At 33.4% G+C, this 18,936-nt stretch overlaps 1 pseudogene across 1 annotated transcript in view; it reads left to right on the top strand.

Annotated features, from left to right (window-relative positions):
* The window catches only part of LOC143226065 (14-3-3 protein epsilon-like), a 45,842-nt pseudogene that overhangs the window by 16,686 nt on the left and 10,220 nt on the right, over positions 1 to 18,936 (top strand). Inside the window, exons 3-4 of the transcript XR_013014275.1 lie at positions 4,594 to 4,704; positions 12,027 to 12,367. The product of XR_013014275.1 is annotated as a 14-3-3 protein epsilon-like (transcript). The remainder of the gene's footprint in view (positions 1 to 4,593; positions 4,705 to 12,026; positions 12,368 to 18,936) is intronic.

The raw sequence follows: 18,936 nt of genomic DNA, 5'->3' as shown, positions 1-18,936 counted from the left end.
TTGGTGGTGGATGCTAACAGCCAGCTGCTTTGTTATCTGCTCAAAGTTAGTACTAACACACACACACACACACATCAGTCCATTGTGTAGCTTTCTGCTTAACAAAAAAAAACGCTATAATATTTTGATTACTTGGATATTTGGTGTAATCATTAAAATAATGAAAACCTAATTTTGATTAACATTATTTTAATGACAATTTATTCTTAAATTTGATTATTTTGTTATTGAAATAAGTGAAAATATTCAAAATTAAAACATTGATTTTACTAGTTGATTATTCTTGTGACATTCATTTTAGTTGTAATTTCATTAATTTGATTGTTGAAATAAGTGAAAACTAATAATCATAAAAGCTAAGTTTGATTATTTTTCTTTGTGAAGTTAATTGAATGAATTGCTCAGCTGTAGTAAACGCTTTTCAATAATGTTTTTTGCTACTTATATCCTCACTGCATATCTGCATATAGTGATAAATTTTCAATATGCAGACCATTCCATTAACCTGATTGTCATTGCATATGAATGACTAATTTCTGTGTGCGGGCTAACCTACTTTTTTCAGAGATTGGTTTGGTTTGTAAATGCATTTAATGTTTAACTGAAAGCTTCCCATCATGATACACCTATATGTACATACGTATGTTGAAGTTCTTTCATATATTTAATAATAAACTACCTTCAAATGTGTTTTAGGTGTACTATCATTAACAATTCACTGGCTTCTAATACATGTAGTATCCTAACCACTGCCTTCTTCTGTTGTATTTAAGATATTTCACCATGAAAATACACTTGTTAGATTGGAAAGTAACGTTCACACCTCTTTTCCTACTCTTGGGCTCAGACCACATGGTTACCTAGTGAATATTAAGCAATCTGCGCAGAAATGCCACAACTCCACCAGTTAGCCTGGGAATCAAGGGCCCCAGCTTCTTTTTGCTTTTACAATCATTCTTAAATAAGACAATGAATTCTATGAATGACAAATTGCCACTTTTTTGTCAGTAGTGGCAAACCTATTGGATAAAGCATTGGACATTTTGATGCAGAATTAGTTATGGCTATTTCTATAGGCCCATCTTATTTTGTGAGATGTCAAGAGATTTTTTAGTGTACATAGTATTATTAATTTATTTTGTGTTTGTAATTCATTGATGTTGAAGTTAGAGATTTTAGAAGGCGTAAGTGGAAGATGTATAAATAGCTGCAACCAGACAAATGTTTGGAGGAAAAGTTGCATGAAAAAGAAATGTGGTCAGAGATAAGTGGGAGTGAATGGTCTGATAGTTCATGTCTGAGTGAGATTAACAGTTTAAAAGAGATAAAGAAAATTATTTGTTTTGTCATAAAGCATTCTAAACTTATTGAACCCTCTTGTGTGAACTTTGACAAAGGGCAGATGATCATTGAAAGTATGAAAAGCAGACAGTTATTAGAAATTCAGGATACAACTGCAGTAACTCATGAGGCTGTGTAAGTCAATTATACACTGTTACTGCTGCGATAAAAAATATAGAAAAATAGTTTGGCATCTCATTGGAATTCTAAAGCAACTGAATTAGCCTAAGTAGACTTTTTTAGAAGAAGAAGAGAACTGTATAGTGTTTATGATACAACTGTGGTCTCCATTGAGTAACAAATTTTATACATACATTTAACTTTTTCAAACATATGTTTATACATATGCATTAAAAACAAGGAGAGAGCATGCTATTTATTTATTGTTGAATTTATCACCAGAAAGTCATAGACACCTATTGTAGAAGAATCCTTAGTCCAACACACCCATATATTTATATTACATACAACTAAAAAGTAAGTTCCTGGTGTGTTTGTAGCTTCACATGAGTTATGTATAGGGTCTGTAATAACAGCTACTGGATTCTTTCTGTTGATTTCTTCAGTTGTACCTCCTTATGCTAAAATGTCGGAGTTAATCCAGAAAGTTAATTTTCTTTTACAGTTGTTAGTCATTAAATCTTCATATGCTCTATGTCTCGTAGCTAAAAATTTTGTATTATCATTCTGGTTGGTTTATTGCATGATAAACTCCCTGAATATTTAAGAATGCAACACTGTTTGCTTTGTGCATGTTATTATTCTGTGTTTTTAAGTGCATTATTTAATTAAATAAAAATGATTTGGTGTATTAATACCAATAGTATTAATTCTTAAATGTATGTTTGAAAATAATTAAACATAAAATTCTGAACATCAGTATGTATCATATCAGCTATAAAGCCTTTAAAATTTCTGTATATAGCTGTAACCTTAATTTTGAACATGGGATTGAAGAGAAACAGTAGTTTCTAAGTGTCCTTGATTGTAAAGTATGAACTTTTGGGACTTGTTTTACATTAAACCAAAATTCCTCCAAGTTAGTTAATTTAGTTAATGCTCATTAATAGTCATCTGAAAAAAACAGAGCCACAAGTAAGTATCATATTATCTTTTTTTATGTATATTTTATCAGTTATAAAAGTAACTAAAATGAAAAATAATTCTTCATAAGGTTACATGATTCACTATGGTAACTTGAGCTACATGTTCACAAGTTGATTTATACATTTTGTGGCAGGATTATCAGTTAGACATGGGTCAAAGGGTAGAAAATTAAACTGTATATAAACAAATGTATACTGCTACAAGCTTCAAGCTATTTCAGATACAGAGTTGTAGATCCCTGTTTCAGTTTGCAGTCATTCTAGAAAGTAAAAGGGGAATTTTGTGTGTGTATGTGGTTATTGAGGTCTGTCACATTAACCAAATGCATATAGAATTAGGATAGAGAAACAACAGATGAAATATAGTAGTTTTACTGAAACAAAACATTTGAGATTTGTTATATGAATGAAATTTGACAATTTTCAGGTAAAGTATTTTAATCTTAACATGAAAATCACTTTGCACTTGGAACAGTCAACACCTTGGTTCCACTTACTCCTGGACAAGTACTAAATTAAAAAAAAACAACATTTTGTGTACACAAGACTTGTAATGTTTGCTTGAAGCTTAAATTTTGTGAAGATGTATAAACATGTTAAAAGTTACAATATAGAGACTGGCTATTTTGGGATCATAAGGTTGGTGTATTCACCAAGCCTTTAACAATAGGCTTAAGACTACTCTGAGTTGGCATTATCCATGTTTCTTTACCACACCACCTTTTTCCTACTTAGTTCTAGGAATTTGTCTTGTTTCTAGTTGGAATATCTCCCACTGGTGATTATTATTCTCTATAAGTCACTGAAGTAACAGTCTTTTTTTTTTTTTTTTTGTACCATTTCTGATAGAGATGTTACTTTATATTATATAAGCTGTTTATTGTGGTTTTAAATTTCTGGAAGTTGTCAGAATTGACCTTGCTGTTAGCTTGATACTGCTGGCACACTCAAGAGGGAAATGTCCAAAATGCCTGTTTTGTGGAATTCTTAGAGGAAAAAAAAAGGAAAGAAGGTTAAGAAATAAGTGGCCTTTTAATGTAATATTGTAGTTTAATTTATATCACTGTTGTATCTGTTAATCACTTAAACTATTAATTTAATTTTTGAAATAGGTGCTAAAAAGAAATTCTGAAGTTCAGATGTGCCAGTGTTCTGTTTATTAGTTTTCTGATATTGTTGTACCTGTTTATATCATCATATGGCTTTATATTAATTGAACTGTTTATATTCCAAAAGTGAAGTGTGAAATATTAATGTAATAGCTTGTTTTGAGTTTTTGTTTTTAGTATGCTAATTTATACTACACTTGCAGTTTTGATAAGTTCTGCTTGGCCAGTCTTTTGTAAGAACAAATTGTTACTCACTTGTCCCTGACATATGGAAGAAAGAGAAAAAAATTAGCCAACTTAAAGTAACATTTAGGACACTATTATGCATATGTATTCATATATTTGAAATGAAATATGCACTTTTATTTCACAATTAATTTTCAGCATTTTATTGGCTTTAACTTTATAGATTTGAGTATGTTTTCCTGGCAAGTTATGCAGAATGATGCCTAAAAATGGAAGGACTGGTAATAAAGCAGTACGTAAATACTTGATTGGATGCAGCAGTTAGAAAAGGCTTAAACAACTATTATGGAAAATTGCACAGAATTCATTGATAGTTACAATTGTACACTTAGTGTGAAGTATAGTTGTTTCAATGCTTATAGAACCTGTTTGTACACTGTTAAGATCTATGAAGTTTCATCAAAAGTAATCTTAGAGCTCAGATTTAATGTTGTTTTGTTTTTAAAAGTTATTTTATAGAAAATACCATTTTTATTTTTAAGATCTTACTATTGTTTTAAAAAAATTGAGTGGTGAATGTTGTTATAACTGTTTTTATTAAAACATTGAAGCTATATCATGATTTAACTGTGATTTGAATAATATTTCAATGGGAGTGCTACTGTCACCAACCTATTTTATCAGTTAATAGAATTACCCTAAAATTGTTTGCTGTGTCTAATTTTGCTGCATTTCAAGTATGTTTTTAAACTTGTTGCCTGCACTAAGTTTTTTATTGATGAAATTTGTTGTTTTTTAAATGCTTATTGAAAGTAAGTCATTAAAAGTATTTTTTTTTCTTTGCAATAAAGGTTGAAAATGAGCTACGTGATATTTGTCAAGATATTTTGGATGTTTTGGACAAACACCTTATACCTAATGCTTCAACTGGAGAATCAAAGGTGTTTTACTATAAAATGCAAGTCTCTTATTTTTTACTTTCTTAAAAATTTAGTTGATAAAATAATTTCCTTAAACCTTTTTAATCAGTTTTAACTTAACCTTCAGCTTTTCTACTGATATGTTATACTAACAGAATCAAACAATTATAACATTTAAACAAGTATAAAATCAAAAGGGTTTGAATGTTTGTGGCACAAAGTTAAATGACACACTTAATGTTAATTTTAACATTTTAAGGCCTAAGTTCTTCATTAACATGTATATTCTGGTAGAACTAGAAAAATTAAAAGCATTGAAACAGATGGATAGCAATACAGATTCATGAACATGTAATGCAAATTGTTTCTCTATTGTGGAACCTTTTATATATTTTTTAAATGTTAGCTGTGTTGAAAAGCTGATGAAAGGCAACTGACCAAAACATTGTAAAAATATAAAATTAGCAAGTGGTATGTTTAGTATTTATATAAAAGACTTGTAGTAGTCTGCTGTACAACTTTTTGGGTTACAATGTCATTATGAAGTATACTTTCATTTAGTGTTTTCACTGAGTGTCTGGAAATCTTGGTATCCACCCGTTACAACTTTCAGTGTTCTAAATTTATTACCTGGTTCTACACAGTTTAAGTTAAAGTAACATAAAAAGAGCTGCATACAAACTTATTTTTAAGCAAAAATCAGAAACAAGCAAAAAAGTCTTGAGACAGAGAAAAGATGAAAGTGGAAGCAGGCATAGGGATACAGACTTGTTTTCTAATGACAGGTCAGTGACACTAATTAGTAAGTTATTGATCTTTAAATTTAAGTGTACAAAAATTGTTGTGCATCATATAAATCAAGTTATTCAAGTATTTGTCATACCCTCAAAATTTGCTTATACTATATAAACTTTTTCTTCCATTGACAATAATGAATGTAGAAGACAGAATAGATCAAGTAAGCAGAAAATTTTAAATATTCCATTTAAAATTTTTCTTTGTTACCTAATTATTGGTTGATTCATGACATCCACTGCTATGTGTAGTCAGTTCATAGTTACTACCATTTTGTACTGTGGCACGATTGAGATTTTAGGACAGAAATGAGGCCTGTCACTCACAGAAGACTTTCAAACCTGATGACTGTGTGATTTGCAGTAGTGAATACTATAAATTATTGTAACAATGTAAGTATAATCTTCTAAAAGTTTCTGCAGTTTTTAACCTGTTTCAAATGTAGCTGACTGCTGCTTATTATAATTTAAGGTATTAGGATGTGATAATTATTGCCATAGAGCCATTGTTTCACTTTAATGTAATTTAAATGAGAAATTTGCACTCTAATCTTCATGGGGAATTATTAAAAGTTTTGCCATTGAAATATATCAGGTAAGTTCCACCCATTGATTTTCTTAACTTTTCAGATAGTGCAGATGCACTCGGAAGCCTTGTAATTTCTCAGTGTGTCTTATAATGACACCAGGCTTTAGTTGCTGTAATGTCTATAAGTAAAACCTAAGTGTTGCTCTAATGTACAAATATTGCCTGTGCAGCATGAGTATTGTGTAATGACAATCAGTCATGGTGAACTGTTAAATATTACTTTGTTTCATTACCAGTTAATAGTATTCAGTTAAAGAAACTGTAGAAAACTTTATACTTTGATATTCTTTTCATGACAACTAAGTTGTTGCTAATTATTAATTGATGAAAAGTTAAAAATGGGGGTATGTTTCTGAATTTGTTTCAGCACCTGATGTAGAATAGTGAGAATACTTACACTAGCCTATACTTTGTAAGCCTTTGCTAATAGTATACATAATGGCTGTAGAAAGTTTCAGAGTTAATATTGTTTTCTCTTTCATTTATATTTATTTCATTTATTTTTTTTTTGCTTTTCTGTCCAAGCATGTTTTTGCTACTATCAGATATGCTGTTACTACAAAAAAAGAAGACAGTATAACACATGAAGTAAACTTAATCTACATGGCTTCGTGGTTCATATTGTATTGTCTTCTGCATGTTAGAAACTGTTATGTTGATAGAAATTATCGGGTGCCTGGACGCATGCCTGAATTTCCCATCTGGGTATGATTTTTGGTATCCGCCCAAATGGTACTTGTATTACACAATGATGTTATTTCTTTAAACCTTAGACATTATCAGGGGTGAAATTCTAGAAAAAGTAGAGGTACTCAGCTGGGTCAAGTGGACCTGTTTTTCAAAAAGAAAAACATCTATGTATATACATTAAAAAAAAAGAGAGAGAGAGAGGGGACAGAGCAACTTAGTAAGTCCCAGCACTTGCACCACGTTAAAAATAAATTCTGGTATTTGGTACTGGAAGAGTTTCACTCCTGACCATTATCATCATTTAACCCTTTTGCGATGGGTTATGGGTCAAAGGCCATGTCATTGAGTTTGTTGACTTGCATTCAAATTTATTTGAATTACTCTTTTATGAATTTGTGTCATTAAGTTTGGAATCCAATTTTAGATTATAATTCAACCTCTGATATTATGTATGAGTTAATTCCTTAATTTAAAAGTAAATATTAAAAGAACACATTTTAAATATAGATTTTAGTGAGTTAGGTTGAATGCAGCCTTGTTTAAAATTAGATGTTTGTGATGTCAAAATACTGAGTCTGTAGTATTGTACGAATTAGGAACCCAAAGTGCTAATATTATTAAGCTGTAATATAAAATAAGAACTTTGTATCTTTTTATTATGCTGATATATGGCTTATGTACTGAATCAAACAGTGGCCCTATTCACCTCTTTCCAAGTTTGAAAATGGTCCCTTATGTACACTTACTTCAATATATCACGTGAATAACTAATCAACAGCTTAGAATGTTCACAGAGTAATTTACTCATCCATTTTAATCTTTGAAAAGGCTACCACATTCTTTTGATCTCATTACTCTGCTTGAAGTTTCATATTGTTTTAAATCTAAATATATATTAGTTACTAAGCTTAATAAATTATAGTGGAATTCTATGGTAGCAGTGTAGTTATTCAACATCATGCACACATGCACGCAACCTAACATATTTTGTTTGATATCCTTCATGTGTGCAAATTTTAAAAGGCTTAATCTATGTTTGGTAACAATAGAGAGTACAAAGGTCGTAGTGAGAAGACATAATTCTTTGTTTTACTTCTTGATTTATTATTCTATATTTTAAGGAAACTAAGTTTAATTTATTTGTAAAAAGTAATAATCTATATACTTATATGTATAATAATTGAATTGTGACTGTATATTACAAAATACTAGTACACTAAAACACAACCAAAACCAGTTCAGTTTTACATTATTGGATACAGTAACATGAGTGCACATGCACTGCAACAGTGCAAGTTATGTTGTGTGGACTAGGCATGACTGGGAGGTCAATATAATATAAAATAATAAATATATATGTATATATGTAAATATATAGCATTATGAGCCTTGAGTTACTTAGGATAAACATGTATTTTGTGTTATGTAGTCATTCTAGCACAAAAGAAGCATATATATATATATATATATATTTACTAATTTTTTTATGATGATTATAAGGTTGGTCAATTGACAGACCCTGCATAAAGTGAAGAAAAGAAAATATAAAACCTGGTGGAAAACAAACATTTGAAATGTATTTAGGAGGTTATAGAGATTACAAAAATATTTGTGATTTTTGGAATAAAGAATAGTTGTTTAATTATAACATGAAATCACTTTGCATTCAGGCTAGTAATGAAACAGAATCAATATTTTCACAAAGAAATCTCTGGTAAAAATATTTCACTATAAAATTTGATTTTATGTACAAAAAAATTGTAATATTTACTAAAAGCTACCAAATTTTGTGAAGATGCATGCACTGTTTAAAAAGTTAGCATTATGAGCTATGTATTGTTTTACATTGATCATTGCTTTTAATTACACAAGTAAGAATGTGTAGATGAACAAGTATAATATATGGAGTCTGTATTGAAAGGGTTAACTTTGGTAAGAATATGTTACGCCTTTTCACTTTTACTCGGAAGGACCTTTGATGTTTCATTATGTAACCACTTGAAAGAGAAAAATACAGGAGCTAAAATATGGAAATTATATTGAGACATAAATAATGGGATTGATACTTAATGCTATCATTACCCAAGTTTCCATGGAAACCACAGTGTGTCATATCATACTTGTGGAACAAACTTTGGCAACCACGTTTTTAGCACTTCAGTGAAAAAAAACTAACTTTAAAATGGGTATTTTAAATAATTACCCAAAGATGGCCTAGGAAGGTTGAAATGTTCTCTGCTTTATTAGTAAAAGTGTTAATACCCATCCCAGCCATTCTGAGATACATTTTTACTGTAAGTGGATTTATCATCATCAAGAATTACTTTACCTGGGTATTTTATTAATAATGTGGAAGAAACAGTTATCTGCTGCCACTGTTATAGATGAAAGTTGTTGATCAACTACTTTGGGGAGTTTATTCAAGAGGCTTTAAAATGGAATAGTTACCTTACTCATGAATTACTTTTGTCAAATCTTCAAGCAGAATAATCTGTTACTGTTTATTAATGATTAAATGTGGTGATATCAGGTCTTATTTTAATGGTTCTCAAATTTGGAGGTTTTAATTTTTGACTAGTTGAAGCAAAAACCTAAAGTAACTACGTAATTATTGTTATTTAATGGGAAATCACACAACCAAATAAATGTTAACAATGAAAACTTAAGTGATATAAAAGTTAAGTTACAGTAGATAAATTTCAGTTGAACAGTCTGTTTTGTTAATTCACCAATATTGAATTACACAGTAAGTAAATTGTGAAAAATAGATAAACACAAACACTATTACAGCAGTGTTTATAAATATGCTTGCATATATTTACCATTTTAGGTGTTTAAAATTAGTGGATCCATTCAGTTGTGTATTATTTAAGGTAAAAAGAACAAGTGTATAAAACAGAAAAATCTGTTGACTACATGTAAAGAAGTGCAGAATTCTTGTTGTTTGACCAAATGACAATAAATTTATCAAATCTAGGTAATACCAATAATATTTGTTTGAGAAAGTTTAAAATTAGCCAGAATTGTATTAAATGTATAAGGAATTTATGGTTACTGAAAAATATCTGAAAATCCATGCTTGATAATTTCAGTGAAAATAAAATTTGGGTATCTTTATACAATTCTGAAGTGTTGGTTGAGCAATTCCTCACTATTTACAGAACAGAAAGTGTTTGTTTTAAACCTTTACAGGTATGTCTAGAATGATGAAGTGAAATATCATTGGTATTATATTAATGTTTACATTAAAAGAAAACATGTAAGTTTGTTAATTTTGTAAGCAACTTTTTTTCTTACAGAATATGTGTAATAAACAATTAAAATTTTGTTCTAAATATTGCTAGTTTCAGGTCAGTTTGCTACACGCAACAATGGAACAAATAATAACTACTTTATTCCTGTTCCTTGTTGATATTTAAAATTTAAATATAAATTCAGTTAGTAGCTGTTTTATCAGCTGTTAAAAACATCCCACATACTTGATGTTTTGGATATTTTATGTTACTTGTGTTGTAAAAGGTTTTATTTGTTTTTAACTCAAATTTGGAATATAATATACATTTTTTCTATTTTTTACATTTAGATGTCATTCAGAGAAACATAATTTAACTAAAATATTTTTATGAATATATTAGTATTTTGTTAAATGTTTGTGAATTTAATGTTTCACATTATCACATCTCCTTAAAGGAATTGAAAGAACAGCAATCCTGAAAGTCCTTACAGGCTACACATGCTTAAAGGGTACTGGCACAACAATGACAAGTATCACAATTTATTATAACACTGCTTGGGTTGTATTCAGTTGATGCATCTCTAAGATGTACTTTATCCTTCCCACAATGTTGTTCAAGAACTGAGTTTGTTCTTAATAAATCAGTTTTCATTAGTTAGATAAATTGTAACAACTACATCAGAAAGTGGATTTAGCCATGTATAACATGAAAGAATGAAAAAGTATTTCAGTATAACTTAAAATAGTCCATTTGTCTCTTGATTTAGTTGTTGAAAAAAAGAAAGAAAACAGTTAACTGATAATTATATGGGTTGATTTAAAATAAACTGGCTTATAGATTCATGTGAAAGAAATAAACAAATATGTTTACTGAAACAAAAAAAAGTGTATATGTTTAACTACAAAGTATTAAAAATTGTATGACTTTTTATATAGTAATGTCAGTAGAACATACATTTACTTGCATTCAACTGGATTCTCTTCTAACTCTAAAATCTTATTAGAACTTGTACATCTTAAATGTTTTGACAACTCTCATTTTTAGGAGAAGGAATGGTTTCTAAAGCAACAATAATGTAATCAGATTTTTTAGTACAAGCTTGAAAAATACTAGAATAATTTCCAAACTTTTTCAAGACCATGTTTGATATTTAAAGAAAGAAACAAGTGGAACTTTTAAAGTACTTATTTTCTCAAATTGTAATAGATCATTGTTACTGCTAGTGTATAATAAAATCTTCTTACTATAATGGATATAGCATGTATTTCATTATGTATGTATGTAACCAAAATACCTGTGCTATTTATTCAACAGCACCATAAATGCAAATGAATAAAATAAATAAATAAAAATTACACTTTGAGTACTTAAGATTCAGGCAATAAGAAGAATAACTGTGGTGAATGCAACAACCATTTTTTAAAATAATAAACACAATTTCAAATTGATGTAATTTGTAAATGTAATACTGAGAAACTGGAGTTATTTAAAAGCTATTATTTTTTAAATAAAGGGTACCACTTTTAATACATATAAGAATATAACAATTTAGGTTGGTAAAGTCATGAAAATTTTGAGCTATATATACGAGTTGTGTAGGTGTAAATAGACAAATATTCACAAATATTTTTTCACTGAGCTATGAATACCTCAGTTAGTAATTACTAGAACAAACAGCTGCTCTTAAGGGGGCATTTCTGCTATATAAATATAATGATACATTAGTAACAACTTGTAAGTTAGATGTTCAAGTCAGCGTACATAGAAAGTTACAAGAAAGAAATTTACTGATTTTGTATTAGTTTTTAGTTTATATTTCGCTTGTACTATTTGAGTACATATGAATGAGTAGTTAAATAAGTTATAAAATCATAAAAGTTTAAGAGATTAAAAAAGTGTACAAGAATGATGGAAAAACCATTATATTTTGAGTAAATTAAAAATAACCAGATCTACTAATTTGTAAAGTGAAAAAAACAGAAATGACATTAGGTGGGTTTTATGCTTTAGCCTATATTTCTGGCTTTTTAAATTTTTTTTGTTCTGTACAGGAAGGGTGATTATCATCGTTACCTTGCTGAGTTTGCTACGGGGGAACGATAGAAAGGAAGCTGCTGAAAACAGTTTGGTGGCATATAAGGCTGCTAGTGATATCGCCATGACGGAGCTACCACCAACCCATCCAATACGCTTGGGTCTTGCTCTTAACTTTTCTGTCTTTTATTATGAGATCCTTAACTCACCAGATAGGGCATGTCGTCTTGCCAAAGCTGCTTTTGATGATGCTATTGCTGAATTGGACACACTTAGTGAAGAAAGCTACAAGGACTCCACTCTCATCATGCAGCTTTTAAGGGATAATTTAACTCTGTGGACATCTGATATGCAACATGATGGTATTTTTTTTTATTTTCAGTTTGACTTTTGTTTCTTCAGATTGTCATAATTATACAAATAATATTATTTTTATTTTTTATATACTAAAAGTTTACACACACCATAGTGTATTTTAACCTGTTATCCTTTCTAAAATCATTCTGTGGAAAGTCAAAGTACAGTGATATTGTTATTATGTGAAAAATGTAGGTGCGAGAAAAATATTAGAACCAAGTAATGTAATAGCCAACTAAACATTTTGTAATTTGAATAAGGAAACTTGTAATACATTCTCTAATTGTCAGAAAACTCAGTCCTGATATGATGCATTACATTCATTCACATTAATAGCTATTCTCATTCAGTGCTGCCCTCTATATGTAAAAACCTTTTTTTTTCAGGTCACAGGCATTGAGCTCTCACATGTACCTTACGTTTGCCTGATTCAGATGCATCTCTCATGCAAATCATCCTTTGACAACCTTTCAATATTAAGAGTACAACGCACTTTCTTCACACTAGTGACTCCCTTTGTTTAGTTCAACTCAACTATCACTTCTTGTTTTGCAGAACTTGTGTCATGCCCTTTTTTCTGTGCTCTTCAAATTTAATCAACTTTGATGTTTTTAAGTTAGTACAATAAAATGGATTTTGTTATTTTTCTTTTCAACATTTAATGGCTTTTCACTTTGGACATCATACCTTCCATGAGGGGCCTGGCATGGCCAAGTGTGTTAAGGCATATGACTCGTAATTCAAGGCTCACGGGTTTGAATCCCGGTCGCACCAAAGATGCTTGCCCTCTCAGCTGTGGGAGCATTATAATGACGGACAATCCCACTATTCGTTGGTAAAAGAGTAGCCCAAGAGGCAGTGGGTGGTGATGACTAGCTACCTTCCCTCTAGTCTTACACTGCCTAATTAGGGACAGCTAGCACAGATAGTCTTTGAGTAGCTTTGCACGAAATTCACAAAAAGCAAACAAAACCTTCCATGAGCACAATCACACAGGCTGCAGGTGGGATGACTTGTCTTTGGATTTATTGGTTATCATATGCTGCAAGATTAATTATAATGAGTCAACATGCCTCACCTGATCTTGCTGCTTTTCCTCCTGAACACACTTAACTTATTCAGGCTGGTAAGGATTTTGACAGCCTTTTTCCACCATCTGATTTTGCTATATCTTCATATACACCTACTGCATAATAAACTTGGCCTAAAATAGTTTCTTTTGATATGATTTGTCAGATATATTTTGTTTTACCCATTTCCCTGATTTTGTATATCCATTCTTCTTTGTTACAGGATACCTCCTCCTCCTCTCAATATTTGGTTTTGGTTTTCTCCCCTTTCCTACATATTAGGATTCATGCTGAGCATTTTGTTTCTCAGATGATTGAGGGTGCCAGTATGCTTCATGATCCATAGCTTTTGGATCAGTTTTCCTGGCATGTTGTCATACTGAATGTCTGTTTCTTGACTCTCAACAGTTAGAATTGATTTTGCTCCTATTTTTATCCAATGACAAATATTCCTGCCTTTGTTTTATCTTATAGAATACTACTTCTTCCTGATTCATTCCATGTTGGCCTTTATTTTGGCTCTATCCTTACACACACTGTTTATCTGTTAGGATCTCTTAAAGAGGGATGCAGCCTTGTCTTGGTTTCATTTACCACCTCCTTATCATTGGGACTTGTGTATACCCCCTTTTTTTTCAGCAATATGTTTTTTGTAATTATACTGAGACTGAGGAATTCTGTGACAGCACACTACCCTTTCTTCTTTGGTGTATTGTTTGTCACATTTTGATCCTAGACAATGCTCCCTATCAGTTCCTCCCCCCAAGAGTTCCATATCTTGTAATTTTATTTGACTCTGGTGAGTATTTGCCAACAGTACTGGTGACTACTTGGTGGGTTTTGGTTTTGTTGGGGCTCACTTGTCCAGTTTAGTTCTCCTTTGGTAACCTTTCACCACAGATCTGTGGGTTATTTGGGTTTCATCCAAGGGACTTGTCTTGCAAGTTTATTCTCCTTATCTGTTATTCCACATATACATTTTTTGTCCATTGCCTTAGGAACCTACCACCAGTCAGTGTCTGTCTGAGATAGTACAAGATCTCTCCTATCATACCATTGTACCTGTCAGACATTTTTCCAGGATTTTATTCCAGCCTGTTTGTAATACCCAAGAAAACTGTAGACAGGTAGCCTGTGGTTGATTTTTTTTGCCTGAATCAATTTTTGGTTTTACACCAATTTACCATGGAGTTTTTTCTTGCCCTTAGGTGGGCCTCTTCAGGTTTGTGGATGACCAAGGTAGACATTGTGAATACTTACCTGGATATCTCAACATATTTTTGATCGAGATATTTTTAGTTCATTGATCGTGGAATTGTTCATCAATTTTGTGCCCTGTCCTTCAGGCTTTCCCCAGTTTGTATTCTTTTGTTGTGTGGTCAAAGTGTTTGCCACACATTCACATGCTCAAGGGTTGTGCTTCCATTATTACATGGATGACTAGCTTCTGTTAACTCTTTCCAAACAGGAGCCTGCCCATCACACTCTTTAGCTGCTCCTGAATGCAGCTTGTTTGGGGCTGGTTAATCAAATTGGGGAAGTCATTTGTCATACCTTACCAATATCTTGTTCATTTGGGTGTTTTTTCAACACTTGTCACAGTTGAGTCCAGTCTTCTCAGCTTCAACTTGATTTCATGAAGCTTTCAGTTCTCTATGCTCTCACTGCTTTCTCTCTTATAGCTTGTGAGATTCTGTTGCTTTTGAGGTTCTTTTGAGATGGATTCCTGTATTTCACATGGGCATCTCCCAGAGAAGTGTCTGTATTTGCAGTTCACTTCCTAGGAAGGAGAATATCCTGCCTGGTGAAGGGTCAAACTCCAACATGCCACTACTTTGGCCTTGCATTTTTGTAGACAAGCAGCCTTAAGGTCAGTTGGCTGGTCCTGTTGAGCAGTGATTCAATCAAGTACCAGTATTGGGTGTTCTCCACAGGACATTGTGTCTGATGCTGGTGTTAGGGTATATTGCTTGCAAAACCAAGGTGTTGCTGTGGTGTCCTTTTTTGGCACTGTAGTGTGTCCATTTGTAGGACTTAATAGTGAGTGGAGTCAATTGGCACTGAATCATTCTCTATTCATTATGGATACCCCAAGTCCTTATAATGAAAAGCAACTCATTGGTAAGGGACCACATCTAGATGACTCTGAACAGCAGTCCCCCTCGGTGTGGATTCCTGTATGTGGTGAGAGGACCTCCCAGGGAAGATTATGTTCTTTCAGTTTACCTCCTCTGGAATCTAAACATTCACCCACATGTTTGTCATGTGTGGTGACCCATGAAGGTGAGAAGAGGATCCTGGTGGTTGAGGAATCCAACCCTAACACACCACTTTGGCCTTGAATTTCTGTAGACGGGCAGCCTTGGGGTGGCCTCCCTATGGCAAATGACTGGTCCACTTGGACTAGGGTAAACTAACTACCAGTGTTGGATGTTTTCAACAGGTATTATGGACATTGTATCTGATGCTGGTGTTTGGGTATAGTACTCCCAAAACCATGGTGTTGCTGCAGTGTCCTTGTTTGGCATTGTACTGCATCTCCTCATAGGGCTTCATGGTGAGTGGGGTTAGTGGGCACCGAAAATTCTTTTTTCTTATTATGGATCTTCCAAGTAAAAACTTAAATAGTGTAAAAACAGTCCATAGGTAAACGAACACATCTTGAAGATTCTGAGCAGCAATATTCAACATCTGTAACACCTGTACCTTATTTTCTTAAATTACATTCTCTTTCAGACAAACCTTTAGGGTAGATGTCTCCCTTTTTCATTCAGAAGGGACCAGAGGGGCTTGCTGGTTCTCCAAAGTCAGTAAAGATGCTTTGCTCTAGTGACATATAGGTGGAAACATCCACATCTCAACACAGTGAACTCCTCTTGCATTCAAAGGTGATTGGGGATATACCTGTTGAAGTTACTCCTCATGCTACTTTGAATGTCATGAGGAATTATTGTTCAGAGGGATTTGAAGAACATCCCCGAGGTGGAAATTCTTGCTGGTTTATCTACCCAAAGAGTTTCTGCAGTGAGGTGAATTTCAACTCGCAAAGATGGAATTATGATGCTGATGAATGTCCTCATTTTAACATTTACATCACCTGCCACCATCAAGGCAGGTTATCTTAATTGCAAGGTATGGCCATACATTCCAAACCCTCTCAGATGTTTCCAGTGTCAAAGGTTCAATCACTTGAAGACGACATGCCATGGTTCCTTAACATGTGCTTGTTGCAGTGGCAAGGACCACAATGCCTACGAGTGTAAGCTGGACCTTCATTGCTTCAGTTGCAGTGGCTGTCACCCATCCTACTTTTGTTCTTGCCCTAAATGCTTGGAAGAAAAAGATGTGCAGCATTTGAAAATGATTCAAAATGTTACTTACCATGAGGCTTGAAAGTTGCTGTCCACCACTTCATCTCGGACGTTTGCTGATGCATTTCATTCCACTACTACAGTGGGAGTGCAGACAGATCTCTTTGTGCCTCCAAAAGAATTGTTCTCAAACCAAATGAAAAGTTTTTGACCTCTATGGTTAAAAAAGTGAATCAACTTCAACACCCATCTCTGTCCCAAACAAACATTCCAGCAAACCCCAAGGTTCACTTCCTTTGGTTCTTTGTATGGGCATTTCCTCGAGTACATCTTCTCCAAACCCAAGATGCAAAACAATCATTCGATTACCTCCTTAGTCACTGGAATCTTCTTCCAAACAAGAAAGACCTGCCCAATCAATCCAGGGCAGGATCCATGGAGGTCGATAGACCTCCCTCGAATAAGCACAGTAAGGAAAAAAGACATGGTTGCAAACAGGAGGGATCTCCACCCAATTTGCTTACACATAAATAAAAATGGCCACCTTGACACAATGGAATTGTTGAGGATTACGTTCTAATCTGGTTGACATCAAAGCACCGATTGCTTTCTACCATCCTGTATGTCTTTTCTTACAGGAAACATTTCTGAAACCTGCCGATACAGTCTCCTTTCGGCAGTTTTCTTTGTACAGAAATGACAGACTTTGTGATGGACGAGTGCATGGAGGGTTGGCACTGTTGATTGATCAGCATGTGCCCACCCTATCTTTGCCGCTCAAGAAACCCTTGGTGGCCGTAGCCATCCATGTTTCCTTGGGTTTTACCATCACTGTTTGTTTTCTCTACCTGTTGCCTGGAGAGACCTTGAAACTTTCATTGAACGGTTGCTGTCTCCCTTTTTAATCCTGAGGGACTTTAGTGGACATCATCCCCTTTGGGGAAGTGCCGATATTGATGAGAGGGGTTGCTCCATAGAGCATATCCTCTCTGATCACAATCTTTCTCATTTCAGTAGTGGCTCTTATACTTATTTTCATGCACCTATTATGTCCTTTACTTCTATTGATATTTCAGTTTGCTCCCCCTCACTATTCTCCCAATTTTAATGTAGCAGTGATCATTGTTCTATAATTTTGAGAGAAACTGGCTTTGGTTGATGCTACCCAACCCGCATGCTCTGGTGGAAGCTGAATCAAGAAAACTGGCCCTCTTTCACTGCTCTTGCAGAACTTGTTCCTGCCATCTTCGGGAAGCCATCAATAGATGACTGTGTAGCAGTAGTAACTGACTGTATTGTACAGGCGGCTACACACTGTATTTCTAAAACCTTGATATGATATTCTTGTGCATGGTGGAATCCTGCCTGCCACATGGCACGGAAAGCTCAAAAATGGGCCTGAGATACTTTTCATAGGTATCCCACACTCTTGCACTGCATCGTTTTCCAGCACGCCCATGCACATGCTCCATCGGTAAAGTGTCAAAGCCAGAAGGACTCTTAAATTAAGTTCACTACCAGCAAATTTTCTACCACTAGTTCCAAAGTCGTATTGCACAAGATTCAAAAGGTCAGTGGGCAATATAATTCTGTCCCCCTTTCAATCTTGCTCTCTGATGGCCAAGAAGTAGCTGAAAGCTTTTGCCAGGTATCTAGAACTTCTGCTTCTTCCTCCTCCTCCTTAGCCATCAAGACTTCAGCAGAGCAGTCACCTCTTTCCTTTCAAGCTCATTGTCTATATGATTATAATCTTCCCTTTACACTGGTGGAAATCAAACTGGCCCTTCATCAGTGTGGCAGTACATCTGTCAGACCTGGTGATGTACACTATGAAATGCTGCACCATCCATCTCCTGCTTCTCTTGTTATTCTTCTAATTGTTTTTAACTGAATCTGTCAGGAGAATGTTTTTACCTGATGCCTTACACCAGACTATTATCCTACATTTCTCTAAGCCTGGGAAGGATCCTGAGATTCCTTTAAACTACCGTTCAATTGCTTTGAAGAGTTGTCTCTGTTAGACCTTAGAGAAGAGGGTTTATGTTTGTCTTGTTTGGTTCCTTGAATCACACAATCTCCTCTTGCCCACCCAGTGTGCGTTCCAATGACAGCACTCCACCATGGACCACCTGGTTCAACATGAAATGTCAATAAGAAAAGCCTTTCTCAAATGACAACATTTTGTATCAGTAT

This window comes from Tachypleus tridentatus, chromosome 1 (genome assembly GCF_004210375.1).
Source record: "Tachypleus tridentatus isolate NWPU-2018 chromosome 1, ASM421037v1, whole genome shotgun sequence".
Classification (NCBI taxonomy): Eukaryota; Metazoa; Arthropoda; class Merostomata; order Xiphosura; family Limulidae; genus Tachypleus; species Tachypleus tridentatus.
Note: the sequence above shows the minus strand (reverse complement) of the source record. Positions and strands in the feature narration are given on the sequence as shown.